The sequence below is a fragment of the Pseudonaja textilis genome, chromosome 4 (assembly GCF_049901715.1).
Source record: "Pseudonaja textilis isolate UNSWEBS1 chromosome 4, rPseTex1.2, whole genome shotgun sequence".
Classification (NCBI taxonomy): Eukaryota; Metazoa; Chordata; class Lepidosauria; order Squamata; family Elapidae; genus Pseudonaja; species Pseudonaja textilis.
In genome coordinates, this window is record NC_141993.1 from 14,123,815 (window position 1) to 14,148,473 (window position 24,659).

At 45.2% G+C, this 24,659-nt stretch overlaps 1 protein-coding gene across 2 annotated transcripts in view; it reads left to right on the forward strand.

The window, feature by feature from the left end:
* USP54 (ubiquitin specific peptidase 54) overlaps positions 1-24,659 on the forward strand; it is a 134,369-nt gene that overhangs the window by 12,590 nt on the left and 97,120 nt on the right. The window contains exon 1 of one of the 2 annotated variants that reach the window (XM_087933856.1): positions 6,131-6,249. The exons of the other annotated variant lie outside the window; for it this stretch is intronic. The gene's annotated coding sequence lies outside the window, so the exon portion shown is untranslated. Of the gene's footprint in view, positions 1-6,130; positions 6,250-24,659 lie in introns of those variants that run through there. 2 annotated transcript variants of the gene reach the window in all.

Here is a 24,659-nt window from a genome sequence, read left to right on the forward strand (position 1 = left end):
CTTCATCCTGTCTCACTCCCAAGCCCCAGGCAGAGAAGGACATCAGGGCCACCCTCTCTGCCCTCCAGGCCCACGGGTTCTTAGTAAATTGGAAGAAGAGCCAATTGGTTCCTTCTACCCGAATATGTCACCTGGGGGCTGTTATTGATACGGTTCAGGGGAAGGTTTTCCTCTCTTCGGAAAGGTTCCTTAGTATCCAAAATTCTGTTCAACTTATTCGGCGATCAAAGAGGGCTTCCCTATTAGAATTGCCTAAATTGCTGGGAAAAATGGTTTCATGCATTTCTATTGTTCCTTGGGCCCGTTTGCACACCAGGTCCTTGCAGTGGCTCCTGCTCCCGTTTCAAAGGTCCGGCAGAAGCAACTCAAAATCCACAATCAAGGTGCCTCCAAAGGTCCTCATGTCTCTTCTCTGGTGGACCAACCCTGCCATCAACAAGGGTCATGGCTTCAAGGAACCTCATCACCTCACCGTCACCACAGACGCCAGCCTGACCGGCTGGGGCGCTCACATCCAATCCCTTATGACGCAGGGCAAATGGTCGCAGGCAGAGCGGGTGTGCAGTATAAACTGGCTGGAGCTCCACGCGATTCACCTGGCCCTGCGCCACTTCCTCCCTCAGGTACGCGGGCGGCACGTCCTTATACTCACGGACAACGTCACCGCCAAGGCCCACATCAACAGGCAAGGGAGTACTCAGTCCATCCGATTGATGAGGGAGGCCGAACGACTCTGTCGTTGGGCAGAGCGTTACCTCCTCTTGATCAAAGCAGAGCACATCTCGGGGGTCTCAAACACCCGAGCAGACTGGCTGAGCAGGGCCACGGTGGACCAGTCCGAGTGGCGCATCCACCCATCCCTGTTCAGGGAGGCGACCATGATCTTCGGTCTCCCCTCAGTGGACCTCTTCGCATCCCCCCTCAACACACAACTCCCACGGTTCTTCTCCAGATTCCCTTCCCCCGGGGCCGAGAATCACAACGCCCTCCGTTGCCCGTGGCCCCCGGGACTCCTGTACGCTTTTCCCCCATTAGCTCTGCTCCCCAGAGTCATACAGAAACTGATCCAAGAAAAAGCAGAATTACTACTAGTGGCCCCCTACTGGCCCAGACGTCCATGGTTTGTGGACCTCCGCAACCTATCGGTGTCTCCTCCCTGGAGAATCCCCCCGGACAGGATCTCCCTTTCCCAGGGGCCTCTTCAACATCCAGACCCCCAATGGCTCCAATTAGCCGTTTGGAGGTTGAGCGGGAACGGTTAAGAAACGAGAACCTATCTGACCAAGTTATTGACACCATCTTAGCCGTCAGACGGCCTTCAACCAACCAAATATATAACGCCACTTGGGTCAGTTTCTGCAAGTAGTGCCATGGTTCCCAGGTCAACCCGCTCTCGTCCTCTGTTGCCCAAGTTTTGAATTACCTCCAAGACGGGCTGAAGAAAGGACTTTCTCCTAACACTTTGAGACGCCAGGTAGCAGCCCTCTCGACCGTCTCCGGCGACAATATTGGGCCCCTTTCTCACCACCCCCGCATCAGGGCCTTCCTCAGGGGAGCCACTAACCTCTGTCCCCCTGCCGTGCATCGATACCCCACCTGGGACCTTAACAAGGTCCTTGTGGCCCTAACTAAGCCTCCCTTCGAGCCTATCAGGGAGTCCACCCTCCAATTCTTAACCTTCAAAGTTGTGTTCCTGGTGGCGATTACTTCAGCTCGCTGAATATCAGAGATAGCAGCCCTTTCGGTGAGAAAAGACCTCTGCATCTTCCATGCTGACCGGGTAGTTCTACGACCACAGGGCTCAGGAGCTCACTCTCCCCAACTTCTGTCCCAATCTCTCGCGGGAGAGGGAGAAGCGGTGGCACACCCTGGATGTGAGGCGGGCACTCCGCATTTACATTAAACGCACACAACCCTTTAGAAGGTCCGAGTCCTTATTCCTTTCCTTTCAACCCAAGACATTAGGCCATAAGGTGTCGCCTTCTACCATTGGCCGATGGATCAGAGCCACTATCGCTAAGGCTTATTTGTCTCAGGCCTTACCGGTTCCCAGCAGGGTCACTTCACATTCTACCAGAAGTGCGGCTACCTCGGCAGCCTGGGCTACCCAGGCTCCAATTTCGGACATTTGTTGGCCCGCCACTTGGGCCTCTCCTTCCCCTTTCATTAGGCATTATAAGATTGACATTTTTGCCTCAGCGGAGGCCTCGTTTGGCAGACGAGTCCTTCAGTGGGTGATCGAGGACCCAGGAGAGTTTCCACCCGACGGAATCCCTCCCGTAGGACAGCCAAGCTTTGGTATGTCCCACTCTCTGGATGATCCGAGCAGCTCAAAGGAGAATGGGCGTTGGTCTTACCTGACACGCCATTTCTCTTCGAGCTGCGAGGATCATCCAGCCCCGCCCTTTTTTTCTTTTCACCTTCTGGGGGAGTCTTGTTTTGGCCAATGATCCTTTAAGTCTAGTTAGATAAGAGGGCGACCTTTCCTTCCGTCTCAACTTCGCACAAACTGGGGAACGCTGCAAGGGACCACGTGATGGAGGGCGGAGCGTTCCTCAGTAATTAAGCTCAGCCTACACAGACGCAGACTGGAGCACCTCCCACTCTCTGGATGATCCGAGCAGCTCAAAGAGAAATGGCGTGTCAGGTAAGACCAACGCTCAGTCTCACATCCAAACATGTTAATGGCATAGATTGGAAATGAATTCTATGAAAGCTTGCCTCAAAGCTTTGTGTGGAGACAAACTGATATTCTTGTAATACGCCAAAGCTATTTGGAAGATCCATGCTGAAGAATCTTCTTCCTGGTGTTTTTTCTGCAAGTGCAGGGTCTGCTTTATTTTTTCCAGATCAATTGAATGTTGGTCCATTGGTTACAAACAGGAATTGACTAGCCAACTTGTCACCCAAGTCTGACGTTGTGGGCTGAGAGAGAGTGACTGACCCAAAGCCACACAGATGCCTTTCATGTCTAAGGCGTTACTAGAACTCACAAACCACTAAATCTAACTAGCTTTCATGCTAAAGATTGCACACCACTATCCAGTGGTAACAAACGATTGTTTAATTTAACTTTAAAACATAGCATTTGCACACATAATCTACCAAACTATTTAATGCAGTAGTCTCCAACCTTTGTGGCTTGGTGGCCCAGCTTTGGGGTGGGAGAGGGGAACTATCCATGTGAGCGGCAGGCTGGTGGTGCTCAAGTTGAGTTGTGCACACTGTGGCTGGCCATCCACTTGTGCGGCCCAATTACAAATAGCCCACAGTCCGTTCGTGGGGATCCTTGTTCTAATCTGAGTTCTAATCTGAGATTCTTGTTCTAATCTGAGTTTGCAGCAGAAATTTCAAGTCCAGAAAACACACAGATGACTGATTCAGCAGGATCATTAACTTCTTTATAAACATAATAATATAAGTAAAGTTATTATATCATTTGTGGATTATTAGATTGATTATACCATTTGTAGACTATTTCAGTGTAACATAAGCAAAAACACAAGCAGAGCAGCTCACAGCAGAATTCAGTTTCAACAAGCTAGCAAGAGCCAAGCCACACCCAGCTCTCTGTCAGCTCTCATTGGCTGGTCTGTTGCCATGCTTACTCACTGACTTTGTTAACCATGTCTCTGCCAGTTAATGAATATTCTCTGACATAATCTATTAGATATTCTACCAGAATGAAATATGAATTTAAGAACTGTAAACAGGGTATACCCCAGCCTCTTACTTCAAACTATTCCCACAGCCATTTAGTTCTTTTATGGTGGTAGAAGGCAAATCAACTATTAAATTGTTGTTCAGAATTAATTTGGGAAGGGGTCACATTTCTGTTGATTTAAAAATTGGGCAAGATAATAATGGTCAAGATCCAGTTGGCTCAAAAGTGAATTTTACTTTTTCTTCAGATATAAGCAGCATAATATTTGATTTAGTTTTGCTTGCATATTTTTGTTGTGCCTATTCAAAATGAGTTCTAGTTTGTTTTATGTATAACCACATTGTTTTCTTTTTGCCCTCTTCATCCATATGTTATGTAATCATAATTATATGTAAATTAAACTGTCTTTCCTTAAAATTAGAAAATGGTGAAACAATTGAAATAAAAGAGAGAAACAAAGTCAATAAACAAAATCAAATTAAGAAACTTAATAAAAACATTTTTCATAGTCCTTGACTTGCAGTATTTTGTTCAGTGACTGTTCAAAGCAGAAGTGGAATTCAGTAGGTTCTGACCAGTTCTGGAGAACCGATAGCGGAAATTTTGACTAGTTCGGAGGACCAGCAAATCCCACCTCTAACTGGAGATTTTACAGTATCTTTCCCCTGCCACCAAGTCATGCCCACAGAACAGGTAGTAAAAAAATTTGAATCCCACCACTGGTTCAAAGTTACAACAGCTCTGAAAAAAGTGACTTACACTTATGACTGTTTGTGTGACTGTTTGTCACACTTATGACTGTTGCAGCATCCACGTGATCACATAATTGAAATTCAGATGCTTGGCAGCTGCTTTCATATTTATGATGGTTGCAGTGTTCCAGGGTCATGTGATCAGCTTTTGCAAACTGCTGACAAGCAAAGTCAATGGTGAAGTCAGATTCACTTAACAACTGGGTTACTAACTTAACAATTGCAATGATTTACTTCAAAACTGGGCCAGGAAAAATAATAAAATGGGGCAAAACTTAGTAAACAGAAAATTGGGTTCAATTGTGATAATAATTCAAGGACTACTTTATATTGCATAAGAATTAAATACTTTTATTTTAGCAATATAAGCAAGTTTGTACCTTATTGTATCTTGAGATGTGTTTTTTCACTGATAAAACTAATAAAAATAAAACTTACAATTGTATATATTTTCTGTAATAATGTGAAAGTGCTATGGAATTTGGAGGATTTCCTGTGTTACAAGCAATGAATAAATTTATTGTTCAGTTTTATCTTCATCACTTTGGCCATTTTTATTATCCCTTTCCTTCCTGTTGAAACCCTTGTTTTAAAAGGGTTTAAATCAAATGCCTTGTTTAAAAAGGATATAAAACAAAATCAATCACAATGTTCCAAATGTGTTTATATAATTTGGAACCTTGTGATTGGTTTATACAGGATCAGAGTTTGGCAAACCATGACCCATGGGCCAAAACATACCTACCCATCTCTTCTTATATGGTTCATGAGCAGACATAGAGCAGATCTCCAGGCCCAAGTACAGGTAGTCCTCAACTTGTGAACACAATCGAGCCCAAAATTTCTCTTGTTAAGTGAGACATTTGTTAAGTGAGTTTTGCCTCATTCCCATTGTTAAGCTGAATCATTGCAGTTGATAATTTAGTAACCTGGTTATTAAATGAATCTGGCTTCCCCATTGACTCTGCATGACAGAAGATTGCAAAAAGTGATCACGGGACTTGGGACATAGCAACGGTCATAAATATGAACCACTTGCCAAGCGCCTGAATTTTGCTTCAAAGGTTGTAAGAGTGAAAAACAGTCATAAGTCACTTTTTCACTGCTGTTGTAACTTTGGTCACTAAATGAACTGTTGTAAGTCGAGGACTATCTGTATCAGACAATTTCCTAAGGCAAGGAGTAGAGATGAGAGAAGAGGACGAGGCATCAGGAAACCAAAAATTGTTTGCTGAAAGCCATAAATTCATTGTACCAAAATTTACAGCTTCTGTCCTGGAGGTACTCAGTGTAATAATATGGATTGTTCCCATGCTGTTGTTGATTTTCACTATTTGTTGCTAGTTTTGTAACTTTGTGTACTTATCTATAGATAATAAAAAGAAATACTTTGTTTAGAATATTTTGGAATCAGTTTAAATATGTGAGATAAGTTAGTATTTTTGTGTATTTACAACATAATTATAATGAAGACAATAGTTTAACATTTCTGCTTATAGTGGAAGAGTTTTGGATTGTAATCTATATTTCATTTCTATAATTTTTTAAAATTAACTTGCATTATGACAGTGAGCAGAGAGAAAGAATGTGTATTATGGGAACATATTCCAGAGTGCGATAGCATACTGGCAAAGTCAGTCTTTGTCACTTTAAAAAAATAGCCTGTTTATTGGAGGAGGTGCGATTTCTTAAGAATCAGGTGCATGTCTAAAGCAATGATGTCATCTTTCCTACTGGACCTGCTTGAGAGAGAGGGATTCATGGGAGGAAATTATTTCCTAAATGCAGATTCCTGGCTGAGAGGAATAAAGAGTAATTGAATATAGGCAGTTTGTGAGTATGAATAATTAACTACTGTATTCAGGAATGACTAGCCATGTGAAGATCATACAATAATCTTTATGTGCAAATATGGACAGTGAGGTATTCAGATACATATATACTTGCTACCAATGCTTTAGAGGTAACCATTCACATTTTCCTTCCTAGTGAAGGAACTGTCATATCCAGGGTTTTTTTTTAAAAGAAAACATGCTGTGTGGCTTATTCCAGAATTTTGCCTGTTTCAGACTTGAAGGCAATGCTGGAGTACTCAAATGTAATGCAGTTCTGTATATAAACAAAATTGTAGTCTTTAAGTTCTACTTGTAGAACTGAAGTTTTTATTTAATTAAAGTATTGCAAATGTAATGCATGCAAATTGATTTTTATTTGTAACTGCTTTCATTTATTTTGGGTTTCTTTTTTATATTACCTGTATACCTCTGTCGTGATCTAGATAATGACTTACTTCATAATCTGATTGTATGTGATGCAATTAATTTGAATTTAAAATATGAGAGAAAGGCTAAAATTTACCTGAATATACTATTTGTTAATTTTCTTGTGATTTGCTAAGCAGTACATGCTATTTGTTTGCATTTATTTGGGGAGTAATAGAGGCCTCACAAGACTTTTCAGGATTTACAACCTTATTAAAAACTTGATGTTTTCTTCGGAGGCTTAGAAATTTTGTGTAGAATAAAAATTACTTCAATACATAGACTAGAAAAACAGTAACCATGCATGTAACTTTAGTGAATTTTGTAAATATAAATATGAGATGTCATGTTCACTGTTGACAGAAAATTACTGTAACTAACAAGAGAGGAGGGAAATATTATGTACTGTGGGAATGACCTTGGAATACCAGAAGGGAGTGTGGAAAGAAATGTGCCTGGAGAACAATCAGATCAAAGGGTGAGAAGCCTGCCATTGAATAATAGGTGAGAAAGAGACTTAAAAAGGACTCCCCTAACTAATCGGGTGATAAAAAGAGATGGTGGGAGATTTGTATTTTCAGGCTTGCACAATATTCTTTTAATGTAGTTTTATAATAAAATAGAGTTAGCTCATCTTTTCATGTATCCTGTCTGGTTTTTCTTCTCTCTTGAAGGAGAAAAGATCCTATAATTTGTCTTCCCCCATATCCCAATAGCTTCCTTGGATTTCAGCATGGGGAACCCAAGAGATCCTTGTCATCGAGAGAGAGGCAGAGAAGAAGGGATCATGGGGTGTGCTTTTACTGTGGGATTTCAGGGCACATAGGCAGATCATGCCCAATAAAAGCACCAGCAGCTGTCACCTCAACTGGAGCAAACATTTACAAGATGCCTTGTGTATTCTTGGGGAGTTACTGGAAGAAGAAGGGATATAATCTAACAGTTATATTTTGTTGTCACAGACCAAAATCTGTTTCCCCTGGAAACCTGGGGCAGGGGAATGAGTCTGAAGGGGAGGGTGATTTATTAGAATGTGAGAAGATCTTGGAAGATGGGAGAAAGAGATGCTGCCTAGGGAATGATCAGATAAAAGGGGGAAGAGCCCACTCAATAGCAAGGAGAAGAAAAGAAACTTAGAAAGGTTCTGTCTGAATAATCAAGCTGTAAAAAGAGACACTAGGCGATCTGTATTTCCAGACTCACAAGTTTCTGTTAATCTAGCCTTAGTATAGAGTTAACTTATCTTATCATGTTTCCTATCTGGTCTACTTGGGAGGCTGACAATGACTGAATGAAATCCCAGTTGAATCCATCTGGATATCTTATGGTGTATGCCTGAATCTACAGGTAGTCTTTATTAGCAACCACAATTAGGACCACTATGACAGTGCTAAGGATCCTAGGTCAGTTTTCCTTTACTTTACAGACCTGTAAAGGTCATAATTGTCAAGATTCGGCATAAAGTTACTTTTTCATCTCTTGTAACTATGAACACTCTACAAGGCAGTCACTAAATAATCTGTGTGTAATTAAATGATAATACATAATATAAATAAAAAAGCAATGAGCAGCTGCATGGTATTTCTTCAAAAACTGTTGTTTATTATACATATAAAGTATAATTTCTTGGCTACAAAGATTTTACTGAAAATTTTTGTCATTAACTTTCAGAAAATCATTCTTCTTGAAATTTACCTTTCTGCTTTCTACCCATTATCCCACTTGGTCAAGATCTTTCTGATCTTGACATTGTCTTCTAAGGTCGTCTCTGTCATTGTGTCCACAAATAAATAATGATGTTATCTAGCCCCTCATTAATATGTTGAACAACACAGGACCTCATTCAACATTTGTTTCCAGCATGTTAGTGAGTTCATTTGTTGGGTACCGATAGTCAACCACCTCTGTATTTAATTATCTTACAGTCTGTCTTATTTCTCCTTAGAGCTGCTCGGATCATCCAGAGAGTGGGAGGTGCTTCAGTCCGTGTTGATTGTAGGCTGAGCTTAATTACTGAGGAACGCCCATCCTTCCATCACGTGGCTCCATTACAGCGTTCCCCAGTTTATGCTCAGCCTCGTGAGAGTTAGGTTGCGTTGGTTATTCCTCCTTGGCCGATTCAGGACTTTTCCTATTGCTTAAGGTTTGCTTTAACGTTGTTTTTCCTTTAGCCTCTGCGCATCTGGCTGTGTCTCTAGAGAAAGGGGAGTGCGTTCCTTGCCCCCCCAAGGGGGAGAAAAGCAGGCGGTATTGAGCGCTCTCGCGCTAACCCCCCCCAGCCTCGAGCTGAATTCCTGCCGCTTCCAGCCACCCTTCGTTAGCGGCTCGAACTTCTTGCGCTCCAAAGTGCCGCTGGTTCTCCCCCCCCCCCCACGAACGCCGCCCCGCCCCTAGCCTTGCCGGAGGGGCTTAATTCTGCCCTGAGCGGCCCCGACACTAGACTGGTAGGCGGCCGCCATCTTGGGCGCTGCCTCGTGGTCAGGAGCCAATTTATTTCCTCGGATATCCATTCTGACCGCTGCGAGTGCTTTTAGCTCGTCAAACAGGCTTCCCCAGCTTGTTCAGAGCCTCTCTTCCTCATTGGTATCGTTGGCTATTCCGCAGCAGCGCTCAGGGCGAAGTATAGCAGCACCCCTTCCACTCCCAGTTTTCGTCTGAGAGCAAAGCTGCTGGAGGCCTCATCTCCAACCCAGTGCCATAAAAGAGGCCTCAGGCATTCATTTGACCAATTGGATAAATTTTGCCTGGGTTGCTCACTCACAGATTAAGATCAGAATTTATGTGATCAAATTATATATTTCATATCTATAAAAAAATAAATAAAATAAAAAATAAATTATTAAAAATAAATAATAATATATAAATATATACATTGTATATACATATATACGTATATTTTTATACAGATAAACAACACAGGGCATTACTTATGGTACAATGGCAAGTGACCCTGTACTTCTAACATGCTAAGCATGTGCAACAATGAAACAAAAATGGAATCAAAATACATGGGAAAACCCTGTAATAATAATAATAATAACACATGTTAATTACATCAAATTCCAAAAGGGGGATGCAGACCAGCCAAAAGGACACCTGGCCTTTGCCGCAGGCCAAACCCTAGGCGAGCCAACTGCCTCTATTATCCTTCTGTATGATCTTTACTTCTTAAAATGGCAGATGACAACTAAGGCCCTTCCTTCAAGGCCAAATATAAGTCTCACCTTTTGCGCAGTCAGGCTAAGGGAACTTCAAAGGCCTCTAAGGAGCCTCTGTGGCACAGTGGTGAGAGTGCAGTACTGCAAGGCTACTTCTGCAGCCAGCTGCCTACAGCTTGGCAGTTCAAAGTCCACTGGGCTCAAGGTTGACTCATCCTTCCAAGATGGGTAAAATGAGGACTCAGATTGCTGGGGGCAATATGCTGACTCTGTGGACTGCTTAGAGAGAGCTCTAAAGCACTATAATGTGATATATAAGTACTCTTGCTGTATGAGACGCCTTATGGCGTCATAGGCATTGGAGAAGGAATTCTTCAGGCGATCCAGGGGGTCTCTCTCAGTGCCTCCAGCCCTCCCACCCTCCTCTCCTTCTACCTCTACTCCCCCCCCCCCTTTTCCAGATTACTCTTTCCTCCTCAGGCACAGCTCTCCCCAGGGGCATCAGGCCCCTGGACCACCGACCAGATGGACACCCGAAGCTACATTTACTTCTACGGCCGCTGGTCTGCGCCAAGAGGAGCCGGACATAATCAAGATTCAAGAACAAATGAGGTCATGGATGGAGCTGGCTATCTGCCAGGGGATTGTGGAAGGTCTCCAACAGATTTCCAGACCCGGCTTCCTCCCGATGACTTCCGAACACAAGTCGCTATCGGTCAGGTCCCTGCTTGGATTGGATCCTACCACAGTCAGGTACCTTACAGAGGGACAGCCCTCTTCCAGAAAGAACAGGGGGACGAGGAAGGTAACTAGATCAATTCAAGGAGGAGGAAGAATTCAAATTGGGGCCAACTCATTACAGTGAACCCCTGTCGGAAACAGAGTCTATGGAGGGGGAGATGTCCCAGGATGAGGGCCTTACCCCCGACCAACCCTCTTTGGTGAGCTTGTTCAAGCCACACCTGTTCAAATCGCTTCTCCTTAAGGCCCCCAAAAAGCATCTCTGGTCTGTACCATAGTCTCCCTCTGCCCTCCCTTCCTCGGAGGAGGATCCAGTGGATTCCAATTTCAAGCAGCCCGTTGTGGGAGCCGAAGTGATTCCGGCTACGCCCATCTTTTCCGACCTGGTTTCAAACAGCTGGCGTCCACCGGGGCCTCCCCTGCCCCATCCAGCCAGGACAAGAGGTTTTTAACCTCAATCCAGACTTCTCCAGCCCACCTAATACCCTTGAGGTTGATGAGCCCATTGTCGGCTTAGCTTCCTCCTCCTCCCCCGTGATCCTCTGGAGGCTCTGAAACCCGAGGACAAGAGGGCTGAACTAGCCTTACGATACCGGGCTCTCCAAGCCAACGCTTGGGCCATCAGATCGGCCACTGCCGCTTCCCCTTTCACCGGGTCCTCGCTCCGATGGATCCGTCAACTAAAACAGCATGTCCCCTCATCCCATCAAGGGCACTTCAGGACATCACTAAACTTACGGTCATGGCAGAATTCTCGGCCGTCACCACCTACCATTCGGTTAAGTTCTCCAGTAGTGCTATAACCTCTCATGTCTTAGTCCCCCGCCCGCCCTGGCTCACACACCGACAGGCGAATGTCAGAACCACGTCTTGGCTACTGCTCCCATCAAGGGAGACAATTTACCGGCTCAGCTCTGGAACCCCTGCTAGTTGAGTCCTGAAGCAAAAAAACACACAAAATTCCTTCCCTCTCTTTGTGGAGGCCGGAGCCCAGAGCCCCCCAGCCATGTCGGAGAGGGTCCCCCGACCCCTCTACCAGTCTCTCTCCCCACCCAGGTACCCGACCCCCCCTCCTTTCGGCCATCCCAAGGATCGAGCCGATTCGGGCGACAGGAACAGAAGGGGCGGCACCCATAAGAGACCCCTTGGGATCAAGTGGAAGCCTGCTTCCGACGCCTTGGGTCGGAAACACCCCCAACACACAGGCTATCCAACCCATCCCACCCTCTCAACGAGGGTGGCGCTTTTTGCTCCCACCTCTTTGTGGTCCCCACTCTCTCAGGTGGATGGAGAGCAATCCTAGACCTAAAACGACTTAATCCTTACCTGATTCCCGCAGGTTTAAGACGTACACCTTGCAGTCCATCCTATTGGGTACCAGGCAAGGGGACCGGCTCTCTTCTATTGTTCTTCCAGAAGCGTTTCTACCCATCCCCTTCCAGCACTCCCATCCAAATTCCGCAGGTTCTGTTACAACCTTCACCACTCTCAATATGTGGACCTCCCCTTTGGGTTGATATCGGCCCCCTGAACCTTACTAAGGTCCTCGCGGCTCTAGCGACTCCCCTTAGGAACCTCTCCGTACGTCTCCACCGTTACCTCGATGACATCCTCATCCTGCCCCCCCTCAGACGTCGAGCAGAGAGGGACCCCAGAGCTCTCTCGCTGCCCTCCAAGTCCATGGGCCCCTTGTAATCTGGCAAGAGCCGACTGTCGCCATCTAACCGGATAGCCCACTTCGGGTCTGTAATTCATTCGGTTAAAGGAAAAAAAGTTCTCTCCTCGGAGGGATTCCTTAGCATACAGGGATCCGTCAAACTTATCCAGCGATCAAAAAGGCAACACTATTAGAATTGTCTAAATTATTCGGTAAGCTGGTCTCAGGCATTTCTATTGTTTCCTGGGCCCGTTTTCTCACCAGACTCCCATAGTGGTTCCTGCTCCCATTTCAAACGTCCGGCAGAAGTAATTCAAAAATCCACGCTCATGGTCCCTCCAAGGGGCCATACGTCTCTCCTCTGGTGGTCCAGCCCCACCATCAACAAGGGCCACTACTTCAGGGAGCCCCAACGGCTCTCTCTCGCCTCAGACGCCAGCCTGTCCGAATGAGGCGCTCTATCCACTCGATCAAAGGGCGCCGCTGGTGTAGTGGTACCTGCAAGATTCCCATTCTTTGGCACAGGGCAGATAGTCGGAGACAGAACGGGTAGGCAATATAAATTGGGTGGAACTCCACGCCATACACCTGGCCCTGCGCAGCTTCCTCCCTCAGGTACACGGGCGTCGTGTCCTATCCTCACCGACAGCGTCACTGCCAAAGCTCACGTCTACAGACAAGGGGGCACCAGGCCACTCGTTTAATGAGAGAAGCCAAGCGCCTCTGCCACTGGGCGGAGTGCAATCTCCTCCCGCTTAAAGCAGAGCCATCTCAGGAGTGTCCAACACCCAAGTGGATTGGTTGAGCAGGGCCATGGTGGACCAGTCCAAACGGCGCCTTCTCCTGTCTTTGTTCAAGGGGCGACCACAATCTTCGGCCTACCAATAGTGGATCTCTTCACATCCCTTTTCAACACACACCCCCAAGATTTTTCTCGAGGTTCCCCTCCCATGGGGCTGAGAATTACGACACCCTATGTTGCCCCTGGCCCCCAGGGCCCCTATACGCATTCCCCACTAGCCCTAGTTTCCCAGAGTCATACAGAAGCTGATCCACGAGAATGCAGAACTGTCTCTGGTGGCCCCCTCCGGGCCCAGGTGCCCATAGTTGGCGGTCCTCCACAACCTATCGGTAGCCCCTCCCTGGAAACTCCCCCCAAAGGGGGATCTCCCTTTTTCAGGGGCCCCTTCTGCATCCGGATCCCACTGGCTCTAGCTAGCCGTCTAGAGATTGAGCAGAACCACCTAAAAAATGAGAAGTTCCCTGTTCAGGTTATTGATACCATCTTAGCTTCCAGACGGCCCTCAACCCATGATGTCACCTGGAATAATTCAGCAAGCGGTGTCACATATCCCAGGTCAGCCCTTGTATTAAGGCATCCCTCAGAGAATCCACTAACTGGTTTCCTCCAACCTTTCTCTATACCCTGCCTGGGATCTTAATAGGGCCCTTGTGTCCCTCACTGAGCACCTCTTTGAGCCTCTCAGGGAATCCACCCTCCAGTTCTTAACATTCAGGGTTGTGTTTCCAGTGGCCATTGCATCGGCTCATCGAATTTCGGAGATTGCAGCATCATCGGTGAGAAAGAACCTCTGCATCTTCCTCGCCGTCTGGGTGGTTCTCCGGCCCGATTCTACCTTATTGCCCAAGGTCAACTCAGCCTTCCACAAGGCAGGGGAGCTCATTCTCCCAAACCTCTACCCCAAACCCTCGCGCGAGAGGGAGATGCCTTTAACGTGCCCTTCGCATCTACATTACGTGCTCCCAGCCCTTCATGAGGTCTGAATCCCTATTCCTTTCCTTTCAACCCAAGACATTGGGCCACAAAGTGTCCCCTCCAACCATCGGCCCCTGGATCAGAGCTACTATCTCCAGATCTCACTTGTCACAGGCTTTGCCAGTACCCAGCGGAATTACAGCGCATCTCACCAGAGATGCGGATACCTCGGTAGCTTGGGCCACTCAGGGCCCAATCACTGATAATTGCCGGGTTCCCACCCGGACTCCTCCGTCTCCCTTCATTAGGCATTACAAGATTGACATATTTGCCTCAGCGAGGGCCTCGTTTGGCAGACGTGTCCTACAGCGGGTCCTCAAGGACCCAGAGAGGCTCCCGAGCCAGACGGGGTCCCTCCTGTAGGACAGCCAAGCTTTGGTATGTCCCACTCTCTGGATGATTCGAGCAGCTCTAAGGAGAATGGGCGTTGGTTCTTACTTGACACGCCATTTCTCTTCGAGCTGCAAGGATCATCCAGCCCCACCCTTATCCTTCCTGTCTGGTGGGGTCTTGTTTCGGCCAATGAATCCTTAAGTCTAGTAAGATGAGAGTACGGATTTCTCTTTCCTCTCGCCTTCGCATAAACTGGGGAATGCTGTAATGGAGCCACGTGATGGAAGGATGGGCGTTCCTCAGTAATTAAGCTCAGCCTACAATCAACACGGACTGAAGCACCTCCCACTCTCTGGATGATCCGAGCAGCTCGAAGAGAAATGGCGTGTCAGGTAAGAACCAATGCCCATTTTCATTCTTCCTTACTAAGATATCATGGGACATTTAGTCATGCAATACTTGCTGAAGTCTAGGTGCACCATGATCATCACATTCACCTCTGCTGCATCGAGAGCCCAGGATGGGTTGACTCCTTCCTATGATGTCATAGCTGAGTCTGTACTAAGATATAAAAGCCAGCCCCCGGGAGAGACCCCAGCTTTTGACTCAGCTCCTTTCAGTCAGTAGCTGTGTCTCTGAAAGTGTTCTGTTAGATAGCAATCACCAGCGATCTTCAGTACTTTTTTCCTCGCTTCAAGCAGCTCCCAGGGATCTGGGCAGCTACTCTTCCAGGAGAGCAGGGCTCTCTCTCTCTCTCTTCTGCAGTGTTGGGAGCAGCTTTACAGAGCTCTGTGCAGGCAAGCTGGGCAGCGTCTGCAGACCTCCCCCATGCCTGCAGTTTGGAGCGATCATAAACATGATCGGCAAACTGATAAGAGCTCAAGCCAGCTGATCGTGTAGCTGGTTACTGCGTTTTTCCCTTGCTGACTTCGCTCGGGGCTCTGTATAGCCTAAGGAGCGATTCTTCAATCTTTGGAGCCTGTTTTCCTGTAGTCAGTGGCCATCTTGGATTCAAGCCTTCCACCATGAGGTGAGCGGCCATTTTGTAAGCCCGGGGGCCATTTATACCCTAAGGGGCTTAATAGAAAAATTTCTAAACAGCTTCTTTCCAACGCAAGAGCCTTTGATTTACAAATGGAGCAAGATAAGGCTCTGGCAGAGCTTTCCCCCCCAGTGGAACAGTCTCTTAAGCCCAATAGGAGAAAAAGACATTGGCAATGCACCCAATCAGTCCAGAGGGAGGTGGCTGCTAAAATCAAAGCTAAGGCTCTAGCTCCTAAGAAGGCAACTCAGGCTGAATTGAGGACAGAGAAGCGCAGACATGCAGCTCTAGAGAGGCAGTTCAACAGGACTATTCAACAGAAGGGAGTGCAACTACAGCATGTTTCAGGTGATACTTGTGGGCCCCAACTAAGCCCTCCCAGGGGAGGAGAAGTTATCTATGAGCCTTTCCATCCTCCATCCTGGTCTCCTGAGGCTCTTGTTGTACAGTGAGATCCTCAGGATTTAAGCAGATCTGGGCCTTATTTCCAACAGGCTTCTGTGCCCTATGCTCCTCCCCTTCCCTCCAGGCCTCAAACCTCTCCTCAGTCTAGGCCTGAAGCCACCTTCTCTCCCACAGCAGCGGGCCTTTGGCCTTCTGCCTCTACCTTTGAGCATAGACCAAGGGTTATCCAAGATGTTGTCTCATTAGCCATTAGGCAGGGATTGGCTGAAGGCTTCAAGCAAATTCTTCAACCTCTGGAAAGGGTTCAGGCCCTTCTCCCTTCTCAATCTATAAGTTCCTTGCCTCATCATCCTGATTTACACAGGCCTCAGGACCTCAGGGTCCATTCTTCTCTACCAGAATGGGAGGAGGTTGATGAGGAAGGAAGGCCTTCACCATCTGAACACATGGATTTTCCATCAACACCAAAAAGAGCCAGCTCTCTCCTACAACCAAATTGTAACACTTGGGAGCAGTCATCAATACCATGTCGTGCCAGGTTTTCCTGTCCCCAGCTCATGGAAAGAGCCTTGCAGAGATCATCAGCCAGATCCAGCAACATCAAATTGTCCCCCTGTCACTGCTGTCCAAACTTCTGGGGAAGATGGTTTCCTGTATTGGCATCGTCCCGTGGGCTCGGCTCCACTTCCAAGCCCTCCAATGGTTCCTGTTTCCCTACCAATGAGCAGGAACCAGCCACTCATCCATCAAGGTTCCACTCCCGCCACAAATCCGGAGATCTCTCAATTGGTAGCATTCCCCATCTATCTGGAGGGGACTCCTGTTCAGGGACCCAGACAGGCTAGTTATAACCACCGATGCCAGCCTCCTGGGTTGGGGTTCCCATATGCAAGGCCAGATAGCTCAGGGCGTTTGGTCCAGATCGGAACAGACCCTTCCCATAAATTGGCTGGAGCTCAGAGCCATTTTTCTGGCTCTCAAGCATTTCAGGCAATCAGTGACCGGCTCTCATGTTCTAGTCCTTGCAGACAACATGGCCGCAAAGGCTCATGTCAACCAGCAAGGGGAGACAAGGTCCAAAGCCCTCATGAGAGAGGCTCTATGGCTGGGGTTATGGGCAGAGAAACACCTATTATCGATCTCGGCGGACCACATCTCTGGGGTCGACAACTCCCAGGCCGACTGGCTCAGCAGGAGCCTAGTCGACCAGGCAGAATGGTCCATTTCACCGTCTCTATTCAGGGATCTTTCCCTCGGATTCAGAACACTGGAAGTGGATCTTTTCTCCACTCCTCAAAACGCCCAAGTCACCAGATTCTTCACCAGGTTTCCTTACCAGGGAGCAGAGGGAACCAATGCTCTTCAGTGCAGATGGCCCAAGGGTCTCCTCTATGCCTTTCCTCCGCTTCCCACCATTCCGGCAGTAATTTGGAAGATGTTGGAGGAACGTGCAGAGCTCCTCCTCCTGGCACCCTATTGGCCAAGGAGGCCCTGGTTTGAGGACCTGGTCAACTTAATAGTGGCTTCTTTTTGGAGGATCCCTGCCCATCTAGTCTCCCTTCACTAGGGGGCCCTGCTCCATCCAGAGCCCCAGTGGTTCAAGCTGACCATGTGGCACTTGAGCGGCAGCGGCTAGAGGAGGCTGATCTTCCAGAAAGGGTCATCCTCACTATCCTGGTTTCTCGCAAACCTTCTACAAGGCGCATCTATGATGCCACCTGGAAGGCTTTTTCCCGATGGTGCCTTAGGGAGGATCTTTCTCCTGCTTCAGCCCAGTTGGCAGAAGTTCTTAGCTTCCTTCAGCATGGTCTGGAGAAAGGTTTGGCCCCCCAACACCTTACGCAGGCAGGTTGCAGCCCTCTCCTCAGTCCTTTCATGGGGTTCGCTTCCTTCCTTATCCCATCACACTTCAGTCAGGAGGTTTTTGAAAGGGGCTTTCAACCTGCACCCTCCGGTGGTCCACAGGTATCCTTCCTGGGACCTTCATTTGGTCCTTAATGCCCTTACAAAGCCCCCCTTTGAACCCCTTAGAACAGTGTCTCTCCGTTTCCTGACTCTGAAGGTAGTGTTCCTTGTTGCCATCACTTCTTCCAGGAGGGTTTCCGAGCTTGCTGCTCTTTCCATCAGACAGGACCTTTGTTCCTTTCACAATGATAGGGTTGTTCTTCGTCTGGACCCCTCATTTATTCCGAAGGTTAACACCTGGTTTCACAAGTCCCAGGACATTGTTTTGCCTGACTTCTGTCCTCTCCTGAACCATGACTTAGAGTGGCAGTGACACACACTAGACGTAAGAAGGGCTCTTAGAATATACATTAAGCATACTTCCTCCTTCAGGAAGTTGGAAGCCATGTTTGTTTTCTTTTTCCCTTCTCACTTGGTGCACAAGGCCTCTTCTCCTACTATTAGCAGGTGGATCAGGTCTTGCATTGAGCAGGCCTACAAAGCTGCAGCCCTTCCGGTTCCCCGAGGTCTGACGGTGCACTGTACCAGAAGCGAACCAAGCATCCTTGGAGATTTGTTGTGCGGCCACGTGGACATTCCCATCTCCTTTCATCAGACACTACCGTCTTGATGCTTTTACCTTGGCGACTGCAGCCTTCGGCAGACGGGTGCTTCAACGAGTGGTTCCACAGTCAGTGTGGTGAGCCAGACGAGAACCCGCCCGTGGACATGCAAGCTTTGGTATGTCCCATCCTGGGCTCTCGATGCAGCATGGAGGAGAATGGGTGTTGGTAGAAGTTACCGTGAATGCCCTTTCTATCTATGCTGCGAGAGAGCCCAGCCCCTCCCTTGATTCGTCCGGAGAGGGTAAGACATATTTCTGTATTTATTTTGGGCTTTCAGAGACACCTTTCAGTCTGTCAAGTATCTTCACCAAAGCTGGGGTCTCTCCCGGGGGCTGGCTTTTATATCTTAGTGCAGACTCAGCTAAATGATGTCATAGGAAGGAGTCAACCCATCCTGGGCTCTCTCGCAGCATAGATAGAAAGGGCGTTCACGGTAACTTCTACCAACGCCCATTTCTGAATGTGATTATTGAATTGATTATCAAAAATAAGAGAGCAAGTTGATTTAGTATGACTTATTCTTGTTGATCTCATGGGGGCTACTGCCAACCAGTGCATTTTTTTTTCTAAGTGTTCAAAAACAAACCTCTTAATAATAATCAGTTCCAGAAGTTTGCCACATATTTACAGGTTGACAATCTGTATTTGTGGGATTTCCCCCCCCCCCCTTATTTTTTAAGTTAGGAAGAATGGGACCAATCCTCCATGATTTCTCAAAAATCACAGAAATGAACTTCAGTGGGATATCTGCAAGCTTCTTCAAGACTTTCAGATATAATTTATCTGGTCCTAGAAAAAACAAGTTAATATTAGCTAGATGTTCCGTGTCTTTTTACTTAACTTTAGGTTACCACTCCTTGTTTGTGTCAGTTGTTTTTCTTAGGTCAGTTTCTCCTTTTCCAGGTAAGTCTCTACTCCAGAACATCTGAAAAATCTGGCATTATCCTGATCTTATTCCTGTTCTGGCAAATCATAGCACACCCGTATAGTAATATTGTTTCTTTTTCCTTATTGCCCAAATATTCTTGATTGGACCCTCATATTCAGATTCCTGGATCTGTACACCTCAATGTGCTTCCTTTACAGTGTTGTAATTGTACTCCTCTTGTCTGGCCTGTGCCTTTTGAATATGTTATTATTCTTCAATCCTTACATTTTACTCATGTTTTGTCCTAACAAGTTTCAATAATCCATACTAATCATATTTGCCTTCCTGCATTAAGACTTCTAGATCATACTAATTGTCCCCTCTATACTTTGAAAATCTTGACTTACTATACTTTGACCTATTCTTTATTGCATTTACTTGCCCGTTATTGGTTGTCACTAATCCTGCATATCACTCCATTCCCCTTCTTATTACTTGGCAGTTCACTGTTTTGGGGTATCTCCCTCCCCCTCCCCTGGATTCAGTTTAAAACCCTCTGGACAGATTTTCAGTTGCTCATTCTTTTCAATTTTTGTGAAGTATTGTCCATCATTTGCTAGAACTGTCACCATGGAAACATATTTATTGGCCCCGATGGATTATGTGCATACTTCTTAAAAAAGCTTTCCTCTGCCATAGCAGAACCCCTAAGCATTATATATGATATATCATTCAGAACCAGCTCCTTGCCAAACCTATGGTCCTTAGCTACGGTCATCCCTATCTTCAAAAAAGGTGGCCCAGCCTGGTTGAAAACTACAGACCAATCTCACTGTGTTGTGTCACATGCAAAGTCATGGAATTAATCATTAACCAATTCATCACCCTTCACTTAGAGTCAAACAACCTACTCTCCAAAAAACAATTTGGTTTCAGGAAAAAATTTCCTGCAACCTACAACTCCAACACTGCAAAAACAGATGGACGACTCTACTCGACCAGGGTAAAGCAATAGATGCAATTTACATAGACTTCTGCAAAGCCTTTGATTCAGTGGTACATGACAAACTACCGTTAAAACTAACCTCTTACAGCATTTCTGGATCCCTTCGTAAATGGATTACTGCATTCCTGTCAAACAGGCAACAAATAGTAAAAATAGGGAGCGCTATATCAAACCCTGCTCCACTTAACAGTGGTGTCCCCCAAGGCAGCGTTCTAGGACCCACGCTCTTTATACTCTATATAAATGACCTTTGTGATCACCTTATAAGCAACTGTGTCCTCTTTGCGGATGATGTAAAACTATTCAACACCACCGACAATGCTACTGTACTTCAAAGTGACCTTGATTATGTGTCTGAATGGTCAAAGATTTGGCAACTCCAAATCTCAACCAACAAATGCTCTGTCCTACACATTGGTAAAAAAGTCAGTACACCAAATACAAGCTAGGCAGATATGACCTCGTTGATGACCCTCACTCTGTCAAGGACCTCGGAGTACTCATATCTAATGAACTAAGTGCTAGATCTCACTGTAACAGCATTGCTAAAAAGGCATTAAGAGTTGTAAATCTAATCTTATGAAGCTTCTCCTGGAAATATTGAATTGCTAACTAGGGCATACAAAACCTTTGCTAGACCAGTACTCGAATACAGCTCATTTATCTGGAATCCACACTGTATATCGGACATTAACACAATTGAACGAGTCCAGCAGTATTTCACGAGAAGAGTACTCCACTCCTCTGCTCGCAACAGAATACCCTATATCACCAGGCTTGAAATTTTGGGCTTGGACAATCAATGCTTATGATTGCTGAGAGTTGTAGTTTTGGTTTTTCAGTATTTTTTTTTGCTATTTTGTGAGGTACCGAATGAACAATGTTCAATAAAGTGCATAAAATGCCATTTTTAAAGTTAGAAAAAATATCAGACTGATGGAATTGATTCTGAAACTAGTAGTTATATGACACACAATAATAAGTTCTTTAAACAGTTGATACAGTATAATGAAAAAGATATTTATCTTAACTAATGGAAATAGTATTAAAGCTGAAACAAATGAATGTAGTATTTCGAATATAGTAATGCAAATGAAGACAGTAGAAATGTTCTATCAGATAATATTTTATATCTTTCATAAGGAGGACTTTCACCAATGAGATACTTAAATATAACCTCACCATTTCCTTTTGATTTCCTGGAACTGCTTGCCTATTCCCTGGCCAAATCCAAAGAAGAATATTTCAATAGTATCAATTTGGTGCAGCAACTTCATTCTTGGATAAACTTCCATCACCATAAGCTTTCGGTGGTAAAAAAGGAGAAGCCTTGTATTACTTTCAGTTTATATACTCATAGGAACCCTACTTGCCAACTCTTGATGATAGTAGCATTTAAGGGAGTCAAATGTTCTAAAACATCTTAATTACCAAAGATGAAGACTTTCAATAGTAGCCGTACATACAAGATGATGATGATGATGATTATTACTATTACAATCTCTTTTATTCACTAAACATGAAATTCAGTCAACTGAACATTTAAAAATGTATCACAAATGTCATTGACTGGCACTGATGGCTGAAACAGGTTGCTGCCAGCATCTTAGGGATCAACCAAGTATCTTCTTAAAACGTACGATGTTCTGAGTAGCACAGTTTTTTGCAGTTCCGCTGGTGTTATTGCAGGAATTTGCAATTTCTTGATGTATTTTATAAAATTCTTGGACATAGTACCAAGTGCCCCGATGACAATGGGTATCACTGTTACATGTTTCATCCATAATTGCATAGTTTCGATGGCCAGGTTGCAATATTTCATGATTTTTTCCAGTTCTTTTTCTTTGACTCTGACATCTGGTACAACAATATCAATGAACTGTGATATCTGCGTGTTCTGTTCCAAATGACAATCTATTTGTATTTGAAAGTCCCACAAGATCTTTACCTTCTCATTTTCAACAACTTTTTCCACTTTATGTTTCTAAGACTTTTCAGATATAGGTAAGTCATAATGACTAGTGGATTAATTTAGCAACTTGGTCATGTCTTTGTACTCAGTTTGCGCAATTTTGCTGCACTCACATATTAAATGTGAAATTTTGATCCAAGAGTCATGCTGGCATTAGAACCTGTTTTGTAAACATTCAGATTTAAGAATGCTGGAAAACTAGTTTGATGTTGATGAATAATTTAGGCATGGAGAAGAACCTGTGCCAGTTGTGCATTATGCTTCCCTAGTTCACAAGAAATTGAGAGAGTTTTACAATGTAATCATCTGACAAAATTAAAGGTATACGACCAAGTAGTAAGTGTATTCCGTAAAGAACTAGAACTGCATTTTCTGTATTATGATCTCTGGACTTCAGTCTACGTGTTGACTGAATACATATCTAGTACAAGATAATCTCTTCTTTACCTCTCCTAGGGAGGAGAAAATCCTTTTGGTTTATTTATAAATAATTTATATACAATTTATATACAATGTATATATAATTGCCAATGTATTGTCAATATTTTCCATCAGAAAAAGAGCTAAACTTAAAGATATTATATTAGAGAATATAATAATATGGGCAGAGATAGAATACCATTCATGCCTTTATTTCAAACAAAATAACAAAAAAGCTCAAATAATGCTTGTATATATTTTTAAATAAAGATTGCTGAAAATATATACAGAATTGTTTTGCAGTTGTTGGTATCCTATCAACTCAATATACAAGCCAAACTTCCTTCCTTTGACAATTCTTTTTACTGAATTCCTTTTCTAAAATCAACATGTTCATTCCCCTCAGCCAGGAAAAAATAAGTGTGTGTAAGGTTTGCCTCTCCTCCTAACTTAAGTAAGTGAAGACTCTTGAAGGAAAGTATTTCAAAAGGAATCTTTTATTAAGCAGAAGTGACAGCAATACATTCAAAGCAACGTCTGAATACCCTTAGGCAATCCAAGTAGAATTAAAGCAGTAGAGACCCTTCTCTTTAGTCAGATGCAGATTAGCCAATCCACAGGTGTGAAGATGTTATTGTACCAGCCACTCTGAGAAATAGATAAGCAGGCATTCCCATGGCCATCTCTGCTGGCTTTAAAAATGAAACAACCCATATGGCCCTCGACCTACCACATTCCCCAAGAAGTGAGAAAATCTCAGGGCGCTCCAGCACCAGGATACAAGTTATAAAATGGCAGTTGTCACAGGCAATAATAATGAATCAAATTCAAGTCCCCCCTTCTCCCAACTGAATGGCAGTATCATTTTTAGGGATCTGACATGCTACCTTCCTTAGAAAAAAGAGAGATCCACATGAAAAAAGATAGAAAAGAAACTCAATGTAGTATATTAGCAAGGTTTGGTAGGGTATTGGGAGTGGAATTTTTTCAGTAATGTAGGAGCCCTAACATGGTGTTAGCTACCCATTCATTTTGTGATGAGGATATATGTTTCCAAGCAACTAAGTATTGGGTTTTCCCTCTGTGGACCCTAGAATCAAGGATTTCCTATCGTGATGGGAACAGGTGGTGTAGATGCAGGTGATCTGAGGGGTGAGATTACTTTTCATTTGAGTAAGCTAATGTGAAATACTGGGTGGACTTGCCTGAATGTTTTTGGAAGGAATAGTTCTACTGTCACTGGATTGATGATCCTAGTGAAGGGAAAGATCCATGCTTGTCCATCTCAGTACTGGTTTCTGGCCATATTGATCTCAGTTACTCTGGCGGTGAGATACCACTCATGTAGGTGATTCGGTGCACCTCGGACCACGCAGGCATTGTAGAGTTCATCCCTCAGCTCATCCTTGAAATAGCTTAGCAGAATATCCTCTGGCCAGTTTACACAGCACACGAGGTCTCAGAATACTTCAGTGTATTCTGCCACAGGCCGCCGTCCCTGCTTCATTACTTTACTGCACTCACATGCTTTGCAATTTGCAAGTGGGTTCTTGAATTGCCATTGCGAGGTCCTCATGAAATGGTCAAAGTTCTGCAGTTCTGGTACATCGGCATTATGTAGGGTCACCATCCATTTGGCAGCGGCTCCCTCCAGGGCTCGGGTAACAATTCGCACTTGGGATCCTTGGGTCTGGAAATCACACCCATACTCCTGCATGTACACGAGCATGTGTGCTACAAAGAATCCCAATTGTTGTGGATCCCCATCAAATTTCACTCCAAGGGAGGGAGTTTTTCTTTCCAGTTGCAGGGTTCAGGGCTGGTCGGGAACAGGCCCCAGTGCGCCCACCACCTGGGGTGACAGTTTACTGGGCCCCTGGCTGCTGCTGCGCCATCCGCTTGATCGGCGGGTCCCGGAGGGGGTGTGCCCCCCTGGCATCATCTGCAGCTGCTGCCATTTCAGCGCCCCTTTGCTGTTCTGACCAAAACCCTTTTCCAATAAAGCAAACATGAACTGAACAGAAACCTTGTAA